General features: G+C 46.2%; 1 protein-coding gene and 1 long non-coding RNA gene across 2 annotated transcripts in view; one reads left to right on the top strand and one right to left on the bottom strand.

Moving 5' to 3' along the window:
- Sod2 (superoxide dismutase 2) overlaps nucleotides 1-15227 on the top strand; it is a 105781-nt gene that overhangs the window by 74261 nt on the left and 16293 nt on the right. The window lies entirely within an intron of this gene.
- Nucleotides 1481-2970, bottom strand: LOC135917167 (uncharacterized). The gene is made up of 3 exons (XR_010569208.2): nucleotides 2899-2970; nucleotides 2689-2773; nucleotides 1481-1640 (listed from the first exon to the last, which is right to left on the bottom strand). It is a non-coding gene; the product is annotated as an uncharacterized lncRNA (long non-coding RNA).

Here is a 15227-nt window from a genome sequence, read left to right as displayed (position 1 = left end):
GCAAATCAAGGTGATAGAATGACTCTGGAGCAGCTTATGATGAGTCATTATAATTACAGAGTAAATAAATATTTGAATGTTGTAAAGTCAGTCATGCTGCGCTTCTTCACAAAAAGGATTAAATCCCCTACTCGAATTACATGCCCAAGTTATTCATTAACATCAAGCATTTCAAGAAAGAAGTAAACTCCATATATATATATATATATATTTAACGCATTTTATTGTAAGTGGTTGTTTTTATGCACATTGCTGTTTTAGTATGACCGGGTGGCTTTTGTCCACGTCTTTTTATCACAAGTGTTATATGTATTATTGACGTTGCTCTTCTGACTTGATCGCGCAGATCAGCGGGTATCATATGCGCTGTAGGCGTGCTCTGTTCACTAGATCGCGCAGTTCTGTGGGTATTTAAGTAAGTATTTCATCAAAAATAAAACCAGTTGTTAGAAAGCACTCGTCCTTGTGTTGACCCTATTCTTCGTCCCTGTTTGTTTGCGCACAAAAAGTATAAATATGAATATGTTCCAACTAGGCCGACTCGCAGTTATGATCATAATTGATGACTGAAGTGGATATTCGAAAACATTTGTTTATGTATGCATCTTGTTTTTATTCATATTTGAGGATGTTCCACTTGATTTGGAATGAGCTTTACCATTTCTTTCAAAGTTATTTTATTTGCTGTGCATTTTACTAACCCCTCGCTACAGATTATTTAATATAAAATAAGTTATAATCCTTTCTATTCAAACTGGATTAACTCATTTCTTAGCATGCTTACTAGAGAGTGACATCATCGGGTGTCATAGTGTCAGCCTGTCTTGACTTACAACAAAGTTCTGTGTCACTCAGGGAATTTCGCAAAGGCACTCAGGGAAAACTTGGAAAACTCGGGGAATATGGAAATGTCAACTTGGTAGACACCCTGGTTATATTCATACATTCTTTGTCCGTGCGTTCATGCCAAATTATTTAACAAAGCTCGACCCAAACAATTGTTCATGAAAATAGTAATAAATGAACGACATATCAATGCACATAAGATGAAACCAAGATGTTATTTAATAGCGCATACCTGCCGAATGTCATATTTTACGGCAAGCTGCAGGCTGTGGGTGGTGCAGCCAAATCGAAATTGCTCCAACTGATGGAACGCTGCCCTAGATTATACCGTAGGCAAAGCTTGTCGGAGCTTGGGATTTTTACAACGAAATACACATGCGTTTCCACAACAAACCCGGGAGTTGCTATATAAATCACATGTAAGATCTGCGCTCGAATACGCATGCTCTGTGTGGGACCCTTATTTATTTATTTATTTATTTGAACCTCAAGGGTCCCTGGCGGGACATTACATGAGGGGTGGGCGCAAGAACGGCGGTTAACAATGAATGTTACATGAGAATCATGATGATGACATGGCTTCCTCGATGGCAGTCTTGAAATGGAGTGGATCAGGGATTTGTGCTAAGTGACAGGGAAGGTCATTCCAGTCGCGAGCTGTGTGGACAAAAAATGATTTCTGAAATGTAGTTGTTCGGGAACGATGCGGGATGACGCTGTTTGGATGGCCTGTGCGGGGTGTTCGACGTACTGGTAGGATGAGGTTGCTGTCACGGGGCGAGCAATGGAAAAACCTGTGATAAAGGCAGAGACGTGAAATTCGCCGACGGGAAGCAAGAGAAGGAAGTTTTAGTTGCAATTTCAAGGCGGATATGCTAGAGTATCGAGAGTAGTTTGAAAGAATAAAGCGAGTGGCACGATTCTGAACAGATTCAAGGGCTGAGATAAGGTTAGACTGATGGGGGTCAAATATTGCGCAAGCGTATTCAAGTTTAGGTCGTACAAATGTTTTATAAGCTAGTAATTTTAAGGAAGGAGGTGTCATGCGCAGGTTACGTCGGAGATACCCAACTGCTCGATTAGATGAATTTATTATGTGGTTAATGTGGCAAGACCATGTTAAGTCACTAGCAAGGTTAATGCCAAGATACTTAAAAGAGTTAGTGGAAATAATAGTAGTATCGTTAATTTTATAAGTAGGCGGAGTATAATTTCGGCGGCGGTGAAAAGAAATTTGTGCGGTCTTTGTAGTATTTAGGGACATTAGCCATTTAGTGCACCACCGCTGTATGTTATCCAGGTCATTTTGGAGGATGTAAGCATCCTCGGCGTTAGTTATGGGGCGGTAGAGTACGCAATCATCCGCGAAAAGGCGGATACTAGATGTTACTGTGGAAGGCAAGTCGTTAATGTATATTAGAAAGAGCAAGGGGCCAAGAACCGTGCCTTGAGGTACTCCTGAAAGAACGTGTGAGTAGGATGATAAGCCATTAGCGGAGACAAATTGCATGCGGTCAGTCAAAAAGCTTCGAATCCAGTTGAAGACACTAGGATGAATGTTTAACAAGGACATTTTAAGCAAAAGGCGGGAATGGGGTACTTTATCGAAAGCTTTCTCGAAATCTAGAAATAGCGCATCAATTGGGATATTGCGGTCAAGATAGGAATGAATGTCATGCAGGAACAAAGCTAATTGGGTTTCGCATGAGTGGTCTTTCCGGAATCCGTGTTGGTTTGGATGAAAAAAGTCGGCCGATGTTAGGAATGTGGCAACATTAGAGTAAATGTTGTGTTCCATGATCTTAGAGCATACACTAGTTAACGAAATGGGTCGGTAATTACGTGGGGATGATCTGTCACCTTTCTTGAAAACCGGAATGACCTTCCCAATTCGCCAGTCATGTGGAACTGTGCCTGTATCAAGCGACTGTTGAAAAATGAGGGAAAGAATGAGACTACAAACATGTTTAGTATTCTTTAAGACTTTCGAATTAATTCCATCGATACCGCAGGAAGATGAAAATTTTAGTGAGTCGATAATATTAACAATACCATGTGCGTTGAAGGTGATGCCGTCCATTGGTGGATGCGGCAAAGGCGCAGGATCAGTGAAATCACGAGTTGTTTCCTTAGTAAAGACTGAAGAGAATGCATGGTTCAAGACATGGGGTACGTCGGATACGCCTACTGGTGAGCCAGTGCTGTCAATGAGAGAAATAGTAGTATCAACATCAGGGATGATTGTTTTCCAGAAGCGCTTAGGGTTGCTTTGTAGCATTTCAGGGAGGGTAGTAGAAAAAAAACGGAGCTTAGTTTGGGTAGTGAGATCGGAATATTGCTTGGCAGTGGTGTGGTATTTGCTCCAGGCACATTTGGTGTTAGATAACTTGGCAGAACGGAAGAGGCGCTTTTTCTTGTTATTTAAACGCTTTAGTTTAACATTAAACCACGGAGAACGTTTTCGCTCTGTTATGCTGATGGTAGGGATGTAAAGTCGAATCAAACGCAGCATTTCTGACTTGAAGAGAAACCAGTTCGACTCGGCAGAACCTGAGTGGTAGGTAGAAGCAAAATGGTTATGGAAAACAAGAAGGTCACGATTCATGCTAGTGTAGTCTCCTTTGTCGTACAGCGTTAGTACTTTTTTGGATTTAGGACTTTTGGTAACGCTGGTAGAAAAGGTAGTGTGAAGTACAACGTGGTCACTAAGGCCCGTAATGTACGAAGGAGCACAGAACTCGTCAGGGTGAGTGGTTAAAATGAGGTCAAGAATGTTTGATGTATGGTCAGTCGTGCGGGTGGGCTCAGAAACAATTTGAGACAGGCCGATAGTTAAGCATGTGTTTAGGAATTCACTAGATGCCTGACATTTTGTTAGGGTGCGGGACATATCATTCCAATCTATGGACGGAAAGTTGAAATCACCGAAAAGCAAAATTGGGGTGCGTGGGTAAGATGAGATTAGGGAATCGAGCATGTCGTGAAAGAGCGTTATGAAGGAACTGTCCGTATCAGGCGGTCGATAGCATACACCGATGAGTACGCGAGGGGATGAAGCATGACAGCACACCCAAATCATTTCCAACGAGGTTACTACGTTAACAGCTGAACAATTTAGAAGGCGCTTGGTAGCGATAAGAACACCACCGCCACGGCAGCCGTCAGGTCTGTCTTTTCGGAATATATCGAAGTCAGGAAGTTCGGGCAGGATTTCGGAATCTAAGATTGATGAATTTAACCATGTTTCAGTCAGCAGAACGACGTTACTGGATGATGAGCTGATAAGACTGCATAAGGAATCACGCTTCGGTATTATACTGCAAATGTTAGTGTAAAGAAGGGACAGATGATCGTTTTTGGGCCGTACGTTACTGCCTGGGGGAAGTGGTGGCTGCTATGATTTACGTTCGAGCACTTTCTCAGTGGTGTGATCAAGGATGTACGTTTTACCATTAGAGATTAGCCTGTTGTGACGGAGTTTGTAGGGGATGTGGTTAGTTTTCGCAAATTCAATGAGGCGTTTACGGGCGAGTCGGGTGTTAGGGCAGAAGTCTTCGCTGATTGCGTAATCAGACGATTTAAGCTTATAAGCTGATGATAAAACGCGTTCTTTGTCCTTGAACTGCAGAAACTTGACTATGATTGGGCGGTGCTTTCTACTTTTGAATGTTCCTAGACGATGCGCTCGCTCGATGTTATTGCTTTCGATGGTTATATTCAGGTTCTTCTGGCAGTGATCAATTATAAGTTTTTCAGAATCACTCCAGCTTTCGTTTTCCGCATCTTTGAGCCCATAGAACACCAAATTGCTTCGGCGAGACATGTTTTCAAGGTCATCCATTCGGGTAGTCAAAGTAGATACTTGAGCTGAGCAGTTGGCGGTAATGATTTGTATACTGTCAATTTGAGATCTTACATTAGAAATAGACTTGAAATCTTTCTCAATCTTCGTAAGCCTAGTGTTTAGGTGCGCAAATGCTTTCTCATGCTCCTCAAGGGTGGACTTGATAGAGCCTAGCTGCTCAAGGATTGTTGACTGCCCGGATTGTAAAACTGTAAGCGCGGTAAGTATATCTTTGGAATTGTCAGCAGTAGAGGAAGGGAGAGGACCGGGATTAGTTTCCACATCCCCGGCCAGCAATAGCAGTTTCAACAACATGTGGAAACACTCGTAAAACATAGCTATAGATCGCCGTGGGCCCGGCAGCACAAACAGACAATGGTTACTGGAGCGCTTGGCGTAAAGGCTGTGATAATTCATTACCTGCGTAACGAAGAAGCGAAGGCAGTTAGGGCGATCCATTTCAGTAGCACCGCCGAGCCCACTAAGCGCTACGATGGTTTGGTCGGGCCTTATGTAGCCGAATCCAGGGGAGGGCACGGCGATTGTCGCAGATAGCGTTGATGGTTTCCAGGGGTTATGCAGATAATGCAGCGGAAGCAAGGTATCCGTAGTTGCCGGCGGAGGCTCGCACGTGGCTGTCCAAGCTTGATCTTGCGGCGGTTGTTCCATGTCGGTATGAGCATGCGCAGAAGGAAGCACAGGCAACGGCACGACTGTCGATGATGTGCAGGCGGACAGCACTCCGAGAACAGCGAGCAGATGGGGCCAGGAAAGTGGGGTGAACTGCGTAACGAAGAAGCGAAGGCAGTTAGGGCGATCCATTTCAGTAGCACCGCCGAGCCCACTGACAAAGAAAGTCAGTCATCAGTCACTAACAAAGAAAGATTTAGAAAAAGTTCAGTCCATGGCGGCAAGATATGTACTAGATATAGCAATGTGTGACGAGCAGTTTAGTGCAACTAAATCTAAGGCAATGTTAAACTGGCAATCTCTCCAGATCGAAAGAGCGTTGTTTCAACTGAAGCTTTTAAACAGCATATATCACTCTCATACTCGAATTCCGCATGACGTGTACATAAACCAGCCTCACTACACATCAGCACGCGAAGATCATGAACAGAAAATAAGAGAATACAAATGTAATTAATCGGCCTTTAGCAGCTCTTTTTCCCCAAGAACCATCAGTCAGTGGAACCGACTTCCTTCCTCAGTTGTAGGAATTTCTTGTCCTAACAAGTTCTTTTCTGCATTAAAAGCAATAGAATCTTTTGATCCTTAAGGCTTGATAAATGTCCCGTGTACGTCTAGAAATCATCATGACCTATAAACAATCCCAGTTGCAAATTACATTTTCTTTTAGTGCCTCTTTTTTCACCTTGTCGCACTGTATCTTAATCACTGCATTGTTATTATTTTTTTTTGCTTTTTCTTTGAGTCTTTGTAATCATTGTGCTTTATGTACTTTTTTTTTTTCAAATGTGACATGTGACATCTGCAACGAGCCTGTGTCCGACGTGGCTGCATGCAACTTGGCTGTGTGCTTTTTTTGTCGGCGTATAATAATGTGTTGTTGACTTACACAAATTGATGCAAACCTGCAATTTTTATGCTTGTTTTTTCATCTGTACCCCCCCCCCTCCCCCGCTGTAATGCCTGAATGGGCGCTGTGGGTACTAAATAAATAAAATAAATAAAACTCGCTTGGTTACGCATTCCGGGCACTTGTCGAAATTGTCATCATCATCATCCTCTTCAGTCTTCTACCCGGTAAATGCAAATGTCTTTATCATTGATGAAGCGTTATTTGTCACCACGTCAAGCACCTGGAAAATGAAATAAAAAATGGCTAGGAGGTGAAATTCTATGAAAATACATATTTCACCTTGTCAGCGATGTTCCACTACAGCAACGCTGCGTCATACTCGGAGTGGATCTCAGCAGCTGTGTGGCTCCCCATCAGGCGAGTTAAACTGAGGAGGTATGTGTGAGCCGTGAAGTCGCTGTCCACGAAGATTGCTTCAGCATTCAGGAAGCCCTCATTATACTGTGACGTTCACGTGTCTAGAGCAATATACATATTCCGCTTCCCTTAAAGACAATATTTTAGTCCGCAGCGCTGGTACTTTCCCAGGCAAGAACTTCTCACCGAGGCCGTCCCGCAATGGCAACTTGTAGCCCGGGATGGCGACCTCAATCTGAAAGAACACAAAGCAGTTACTTTGATGAAAGGCGGCTTATAATATTGTTAAACTTACCGTTATGAATTGTTTGAATCCCTCCCTCTCGAGAGCACGAAAGGGCTCTATGTCGGTGCAAATCATGCTTGTTATGGCGTCGTCAAGAGCAGCCTTACGATGAACAGGCACAGAGCTGCACCGAACGGTGAAGGCCGACGTTATCTTCAGCTGGCTTGCCAGCCCTTTCTGTTGTTGCGTGTACTCAAGTTCATGCTTTCTTTTTAGGTGCTAAATCAAATTACATAAGACTCTGACTACAGCATGTATAGTTTCGGAGCAAAGCTTGCAGCTTGCAGCTTGTTTGTTTTCTTTGCAGTGTGTTATGGAAGCACTTTTTATTTGCGATAGAAGGCTGAAAAGGAGGGTGGGGGTGGTAGTACAGAAAGCCGAGGGGGTGCTTCGAAGCATTGTGTTACGTTCACAGTATGAGCAAGCTTCTAAATGAACCGTTGGGCTTCTCTAGCCACCAACAGGCACCAGCATGGTGGCGCCACCTGGGCCTCCCCCCATCCTAAAACAGAGCTCCCTAGAACAGAGTGAATGTGGGTATTCTTCGGCACAAATCGTCACGTCGGACCTTGTGGAGGTGCCGCCGTGGCAGTTACGGGGGGCTCCTGCTTTGGCTGGCTTCCCTAACCAATGCTTTCAAAAGTTTATTCCCTCTCTCTCTGCATGGATGGATAGGGGGCACAGTACATGTTTGACTGTGTGCTGCGGTCACCTGCAGACCTTCGTCGACAGTTTTGGGCAAAGGCATCCGTGTGTCTAGACTTGGGGAACAGTATAGCAAAAGGGTAGGGGGCGGGGGGGGGGGGTTGTAGTACGAAATGAAACGGCGCGCAAGCTGGTATGGGAAAGCTTGCAGTGAACGCAAGCATCGCGCCAGTGTCAGTATGCATCACAACTTAGAGAAGCGCTTTTTCAAATATGTGTCCGAGTTGCTGATGGCGACAGAAGCAAGAACACAGTGAAGGGTACGGAGACAGCAGGCGACTGGGGCACAGGTGCCGCCGGGGTAAAAAAATAAAATTGCAAGGCGGGGGGGGCTATGCTATTGTCGTAGTTTCATACGACGAATGCCAATGTCATAGAACCTCAAAGAATCGAGACAAACTTCAGAATAACTGAATCTTTAAGGATAAACTACAGAAAGCTACTTCTTAAGAGGATGCTAATATGCATGGATAATTCCATGTCGTACAGCGTAACACTGCTGTCGTCTGTGGGAATGCTAGCTGACGCATGGAGGGCAGTAACATCGGCAACGATACGGAACTGCTTCCAGCATGCCTTCCGCATACCAGGCCACACCAGTGATACCTTGCCTGACTGCGCTCAAAATGAAGGTGAAGACTGCCTCCAAATGGAAAGCGATGAAGCAAGGCTAGTGCTTTCTGCACTCCAAGCACGCAACATAGCTGCTGACCTCAGTGAATTTGCGGCTGCCGATGATAACCTCTGCGTGTGCAGGGAAGACACCCTGGACGACTTGATGGCTGAGGTGCTGCCAGCACAGTACAGCAGCGAAAGTGAAGAGGAATCAGAAGAGCAATCCTCTGTGACAGCAGCACAGGCCTTCTACTACCTTGCCGAGGTCCGCAAATTTCTGACTGTAGAAGAAAATTCTCAAGAACAACTGGCTGCTCTTAATGGAATAGAGAACTTTGTTCTTAATGCACATGTAAAGAAAAAACAAGCAACAATTCATGATTTCTTCAAACGGTCTAGTCAGCCATAGAGTTCCATTAAACTTGTTCTGGATCCTTCACCTCTGCTCTGTTTTTACTGTGTAATTAAAGAGTGAAATGTTTAAAATATGATTTAAGTGGATAATTAATTGTAATGTGCACTGTAATCTTGCTCAGAGTCATATATGCGAGAACTTCCGATAATTCAAACTTCCTGATAATTCAAACAAAATCCTGGGGTCCCTTCGAGCTTGAATTAACGAGAGTCTACTGTAGTAGGCACGTTGCTTATAAATGTATTGCCATTTTAACAATATTGCTTTATTGTTAAATTCGAGGCTCTCACTTACTAATATTTGAACAACTTGGTTCGTTGGCATATTTTGATAAAAAACAGCACATAGACGAAAAAGCGCTCTCTTTTCGGCAAAATACGTAATTCCATTCCTCCAGGCGTTGTTGCCATTACATCCCGGACTCATTCCAACTCCAGATTGGTGATTCCGCAACACTGGCTACAGTACATCGCTCCTTTGCATAGCAATGAATAGCACGCAGAGAACGGGACAGTAAAATTCAGACACATGCAAACAGTGCAAGCACTGTTGTTACTGTGTTACCGTTTCTGTTGGTTTCTTCAGTGTTTTGTAGTGGTTTCGAAGTGGGCTGCCATATTTCATATTGCTACATGCGTATTGCTTGTTTCTGTTGCACAGTGCACGTGGACACCGCGACAAAGGAGACAGACTGCACCTGGTTCTCGAGCTGTCGGCTGAACTGGCCAGCACTGCAGTTATTTTGTTAATATACATTGTAAATATTGTAACAACGTGGGATCAAAGAGTATGTGGAGCAGCACCGCCAAGAAATGCACTTTATCAGCCCAAGGGAAAAACAACATCTTTGGTGCCCCACTTCACCTAAAAACCCGCACTACTTCAGCGTCGTCGCCACTGGCGCATACCCACTGCATTATGGTTGTGCCAAATATAGTTGTCATTTGCTCCCCCTTTAGAAAAGATCATCATCCCGATGATAGAGGCTTGGAAAGCAGCGGTAAAGAACTGCGCAGTCTTGTCAGTCCTCGTAGTACAGCTTCATACGAAGCACGTGAACGACCTCGGGTAAATGCCGTCGGCACTTTGAGTAGTGAGAGCTGTCTGGAACACTGAGGTGTCGGAGAACTATGTAGGGCCCGAAGTATTTGCGCAGGAGTTTTTCAGAGAGCCCACGCTGTCGAATAGGCGTCCAGACCCGCACTTTGTTGCCGATGTTGTATGTTACAGCTCTGTATCAAAGATTGTCGCGTCTGGCGTCACAGTCCTGTTGTTATAGATTTTCAGATGTGCAAGCTGCCTGTGCTCAGCATGTTATCTCTTCAGCACCTGTCTCGATGTCGTCAAATTCATGAGGGAGAAGGGTTGAAATCTGGGCCAGTTGGTACATACTTGAACGAAAAAACCAATCAAAAACACAAAGAACAAGAGGAGAGGTTCACACCACAACGACCCCAGTCGTTGTGGTGTGAACCTCTCCTCTTGTCCTTTGTGTTTTTGACTGTTTTTTTTGTTCACGAGGGAGCATTGTGTCTAATGTTGTTGTAACCTCACGGCCGTATATGAGACTAAAGGGTATCTTGCGAGTGGTCTCTTGATGAGCTGTATTGTACGCGAAGGTGACATAAGGTAAAACCTCGTCCCAGTTCTTATGCTCTACATCTATGTACATGCTTATCATATCAGCCAGTGTCCTATTGAGTCGTTCTGTCAGTCCGTTTGTTTGAGGGTGATATGCCGTTGTCTTCCGGTGGGTGGTACCACTTAGATGTAGAACAATATCTAAAAACTGGGCTATGAACGCAGTACCTCTGTCCGTGATGACTACTGCGGGAGTGCCATGCCCTAAAACGATGGATTCCAGAAAGAAACGTGTCGCTTCATCTGCTGTTGCCCGTTGCAGAGCACCTGTTTCAGCATATCTAGTGAGATAATCCGTGGCGACGATTATCCACCTAATACCAGTAGTAGACGTTGGGAAGGGGCCCAGAAAGTCCATGCCTACTTGCACAAATGGTGTGGCCGGTACGTCAACAGGGTGCAGTAAGCCGGCTGGTTTGACGGATGGCGATTTGTGACATTGGCAATCCAGACATGTCTGAACGTAACGTTTAACGACCACAGTAAGTCTCGGCCAGTAGTAATTTTGCCGAATCCGTGTCAATGTGCGAGTGTAGCCCAAGTGCCCAGCAGTCGGCTTGTTGTGGCAGGCGTGTAAGATTTCACGTCGAAGTGATGATGGAACAACAAGTAAGGAGTTGCTGCTGCTAGGCGAAAAGTTCATGTAGAGGACGTTGCGACGCAAGCAGTACGATGCCAGCCCTCTTGCAAAGAGCCTCGGCACGCTGTTGGTTCATCCTTCGAGGTAATCAGTAAGCGGCAGCAATTCAGTGTCATACCGTTGCTGGCATGAAAAATCGGCAGTATGCACGAGTCCCAGAAAGACCATGTCATCATCGGCATGTGCGTGCCGTTTTCCTCACTTGTATGCAACAACAAAGTCGAACTCTTGGAGTCGAAGACTCCAGCGTGCGAGCCGGCCGGAAGAATCTTTCAAATTAATGAGCCAGCAGAGGGAATAGTGATCGCTAACGACGGTGAAAGACCGACCATACAAATACAGACGAAATTTCAGAACTGCCCATACCATTTCAACGCATTCTTCTTCAGTAGTGTAGTAGTTAGCCTCGGCTCGGGATAGTGTCCTACTGGCAATTGCCCTGCCATTGTACTAGCACCGCCCCTAGACCGACATTACTAGCGTCTGTATGCAATATCGTTGGGGCTTCCTCATCGAAGTGTGCTAATACGGGAAGCGATTGCATGCGTTGCCGGAGCTCGTGAAACGCCCGCTGCTGGTCTTCACCCCAAGTAAAAGGCATATCTTCTTAGGTGAGCCGTGTTAACGGCCATGGGATGCGCCAGAAATTCGCAATAAATCGCCGATAATATGCACAGAGTCCCAGAAAACGTCGCACGGCCTTTTTGTCTGATGGAATCGGGAAATTAGCGATGGCGGCAATTTTATCTGGATCAGGTCGGACTCCTTGGCTACTGACGACGTGACCGAGGAGCTGGAGCTTGTGAAAACCAAAATGGTACTTCTCAGGCTTCAAAGTGAGACCGGCAAAGTGTACCGCTTCAAAAACAGTTTTCAGCCTTCGTAAGTGTTCGTTGAACCTTGCGGAAAAGACAATCACGTCATCCTAGTACACCAGGCATGTTTGCCATTTGAGTCCGGAGAGCACAGTGTCCATTAGACGCTGAAATGTTGCTGGCGCCGACCACAAACCGAAAGGAAGTACCTGAAATTCATAAAGTCCATCAGGCGTCACAAAGGCTGTTTTCTCACGGTCTCTCTCATCCACTTCGATGTGCCAATAACCGCTTTTCAAGTCCATTGACGAAAAGTAGCAAGCGTTTTGCAACCTATCCAAGGAATCGTCAATACGTGGCAGTGGATAAATGTTCTTCTTTGTGACCTGATTGAACTTCCAATAGTCGACCCAGAAGCGCAGGCTACCGTCCTTCTTTACTGAAACTACAGGTGATGCCCAAGGACTATTAGATGGTCGAAAAACGCCATCTTCCAGCATCGTCTTCACTTGTTTTTGTATTGCTTCGCGTTCCTTTGGGGCCACACGATAAGGGTTTTGTCGAGTGGGTTTGGCGTCGACATCAGTAAAGATGCGGTGTTTGGTAAGTAGCGTTTGACCAACTCCTGACACAGAGGAGAAACAGCCCTGGTATCGATTGATGAGCTCAAGAAGACAGTTCTGCTCAGTGGAAATTAATGTCAGATTAACGTCTACAATAGGTGCAGCTATGTGGATTGTAGAGGCCAACTCCTGCGCTAAGTGGCAGTCTTGTATTTGTGTCACTTCGTCGAAATAGGTGACAGCAGTGCCTCTAACGATGTGTCGGTGCTCCTTACTAAAATTCGTCGGCAAGAGTTTGGCGCTTCCGTCGATTACATTGATAAGTGCTCTGGTAACGGAGACACAGCAATTCAATACTAGTGCACTCATGTGTTCAGCTACTCCAGTCCTATTCTGCAGGCTGTCACAGTGCACCTGTAGAAAAGAGCAGCTCCGCGGAAAAAGTATGACATCGTCCGCGGCAATATGTAAGCGAGGTTGTTGTTGCTTCTCATGGGTCACAGTATCCGAGTTCGTGGCAAATGTGACGCTTCTGTCACGGATGTTAATCACGGCGGTGTACTCGCGTAGGAAATCCATGCCCAATATAAGTTCTTTACAACACTCAGTAAGGATGACGAGGGTGGCGATGAAGGTTGAACCGGCGATTAAGAGTCGGGCCGTACATTTCCCGACAGGTGTCATCAACTGACCTCCGGCGGTTCTTATGTTGGGCTCGTGCCATGGTGTCTTCATCTTCCTTAGTTTGTTGGTGACCTGAAGCTTATGATTGAAAAATGGGAGCCAGTGTCAACCAGAGCGGGTACTTCGTGGCCGTCAATGTGAACGATGAGCTCGGCGCTGACGATGTCAGTTACGTCTTTCGTACTTGTATCCGTCGTATTCATCGTATTAATCGTTTTACTGGGTGTCTTTTTCGTCATTGTAGTCTTCACGTCGTCGTTCGTCGGTAACGGGGGATGTGGAGAAGTTAGAGTATTGGCAACCTCACCCCCGGAGGTTGCTGCGGCTAGTATCCCCGTCGAGGGCTAGGAGATCTGCCCCTAGTGATGTCAGCAAAACTGCGACGAGTCAGTGAATTGTAGCGCGCAGGAGATGGAGAAGGAGAACGTGGTCGGGGCGGCATCGTATCTTGTGGCTGACCGTTCACAGGAGCGTCGTTGTAAGCGTGTCGACCGTCGTATGAAGAATAAGCACAGTTGGCAGGAAAGCTTAGATGTTGAGCGGCGCGATAGTTGTTCCATTTGTGGCAAACTCTATAGACGTGTCCAGCTTCGCCACAATGGTGGCACACTGGCAGACGGTCGACGGCGCGCCACAAATCTGTTTTCCGATGCTGATAGTTCGGCGGTAATTCTCCATGGAGCCAAAGAGTGGCATGCGCATGTCGAAAATACGGCATTGTTTGTGCTGGCATGATCGGCGGGGTCGGTAGAGTCGACGAGGGTGACGATGTCGGCTCTGTTTGTGGCGTAGGTGGTGTTGTAGTTATGGGTGTCATTGGCGTTGAAGTGCATTGATTGGACGGTGAACAGCCTCCACATAAGTGAGGTGTCGCGGAACATTCCCACAGTCTGCTGCTGAAAAAGCTTGCCTCCTCCTTGACTTCCTCCCGGACCACATCAGCAACAAAAGATAACGCTGGTGTTGGTTCCGTAGGTGCAACAACAAAGCCGAGCTGCCGAAGCTCTTCTCGCACCACCTCTCGGATAACTTCACACAGAGACATGTTGTTACTCGCAGCCAGTACAGAAGTGTTCCCCGCCGAGTTGCTCATGTCATGCTAGCGGTATCATTGCTGCAGGGCCCATTCAATGGCTGTAGCCTCTTTTGTGAACTGTGCCCTTGTTGTCAGTGGATTTCTCACAAGGCCGGCAAACAGTTGCTCCTTCACTCCTCGCAAGAGATATCACAGCTTTCTTTCCCCTGGCATGTCTGGGTCTGCCCTACAGAAAAGATGGGCCCTGTCTTCCGAGAACATAGTAACACTCTCATTGGGTTTTTGAACGTGGATTTCAAGGAGACGCTGCACGTTTTCCCTCCTGTCAATGCTTGAAAAGGTATCCAGCAGCTGTGCGCGGAAGTCGTCCCACGTGGCAAAGCTTCTCTCCCAGTTTACGTACCACGTACAAGCATTGTCCTTCAAATAGAAATAGACACTCGAGAGTCTGTCGGCCGATCTGGTCTTATGGTCGTACTGGGCGACGCGCTTGAACTGGTCTATCCAATCTTGGACGTTTTCAAAGGTATCACCATGAAAGCTCTCCGGGACCATAGGATTCTGTAGTGTTACTTGCGATGGAGCTGCGGCGGCCATGTTATTTGTAGGAGGCAAACGATTTCTCGAAGTTTTTTGCAGGGGACTGGACTCGGGCGCTAAGCCTAGCAGACGACGGCTGAACCAGACCGGTGTTTTGATGCGCGATGGTGATTCCGGGCTCGATCGTCGGCTTCGCAAAGGGGTGGCAAGCATGAAGAATACCCCGCACCTCCACCAGTGTAACAACGTGGGATCGATGAGTATGCGGAGCAGTACCGCCAAGAAATGCACTTTATCAGTCGTCCAAGGGAAAAACGACGACGTCTTCTTCGTTTCCCCGCTTCACCTAAAAACCCGTGCTACTTCAGCGTCGTCCCCACTGGCACATAACCGCTGCATTATGGTTGTGCCAAATATAGTTGTGTCAATATCCTTCACTGCTTAATCCCTCATTTGCATAACATTTTGCTGAAGGTTGCTGTTCCCCGTCCTCGCCACGGAACTCCGGAGCGGCCACACCGTCCAGCTGTTCCCCATGGCTCCCAGTGACACCTTGTCTGCATCTACACCTGCCACTCTAACAACAGTCTACATCGCGCTTACCAGTACCCACGACCTTGGCATATTCTTCAGAGAA

This window comes from Dermacentor albipictus, chromosome 5 (assembly GCF_038994185.2).
Source record: "Dermacentor albipictus isolate Rhodes 1998 colony chromosome 5, USDA_Dalb.pri_finalv2, whole genome shotgun sequence".
Lineage (NCBI taxonomy): Eukaryota > Metazoa > Arthropoda > Arachnida > Ixodida > Ixodidae > Dermacentor > Dermacentor albipictus.
The sequence above is the reverse complement of the archived record's forward strand: the minus strand, read 5'-3'. Positions and strand labels throughout refer to the sequence as shown.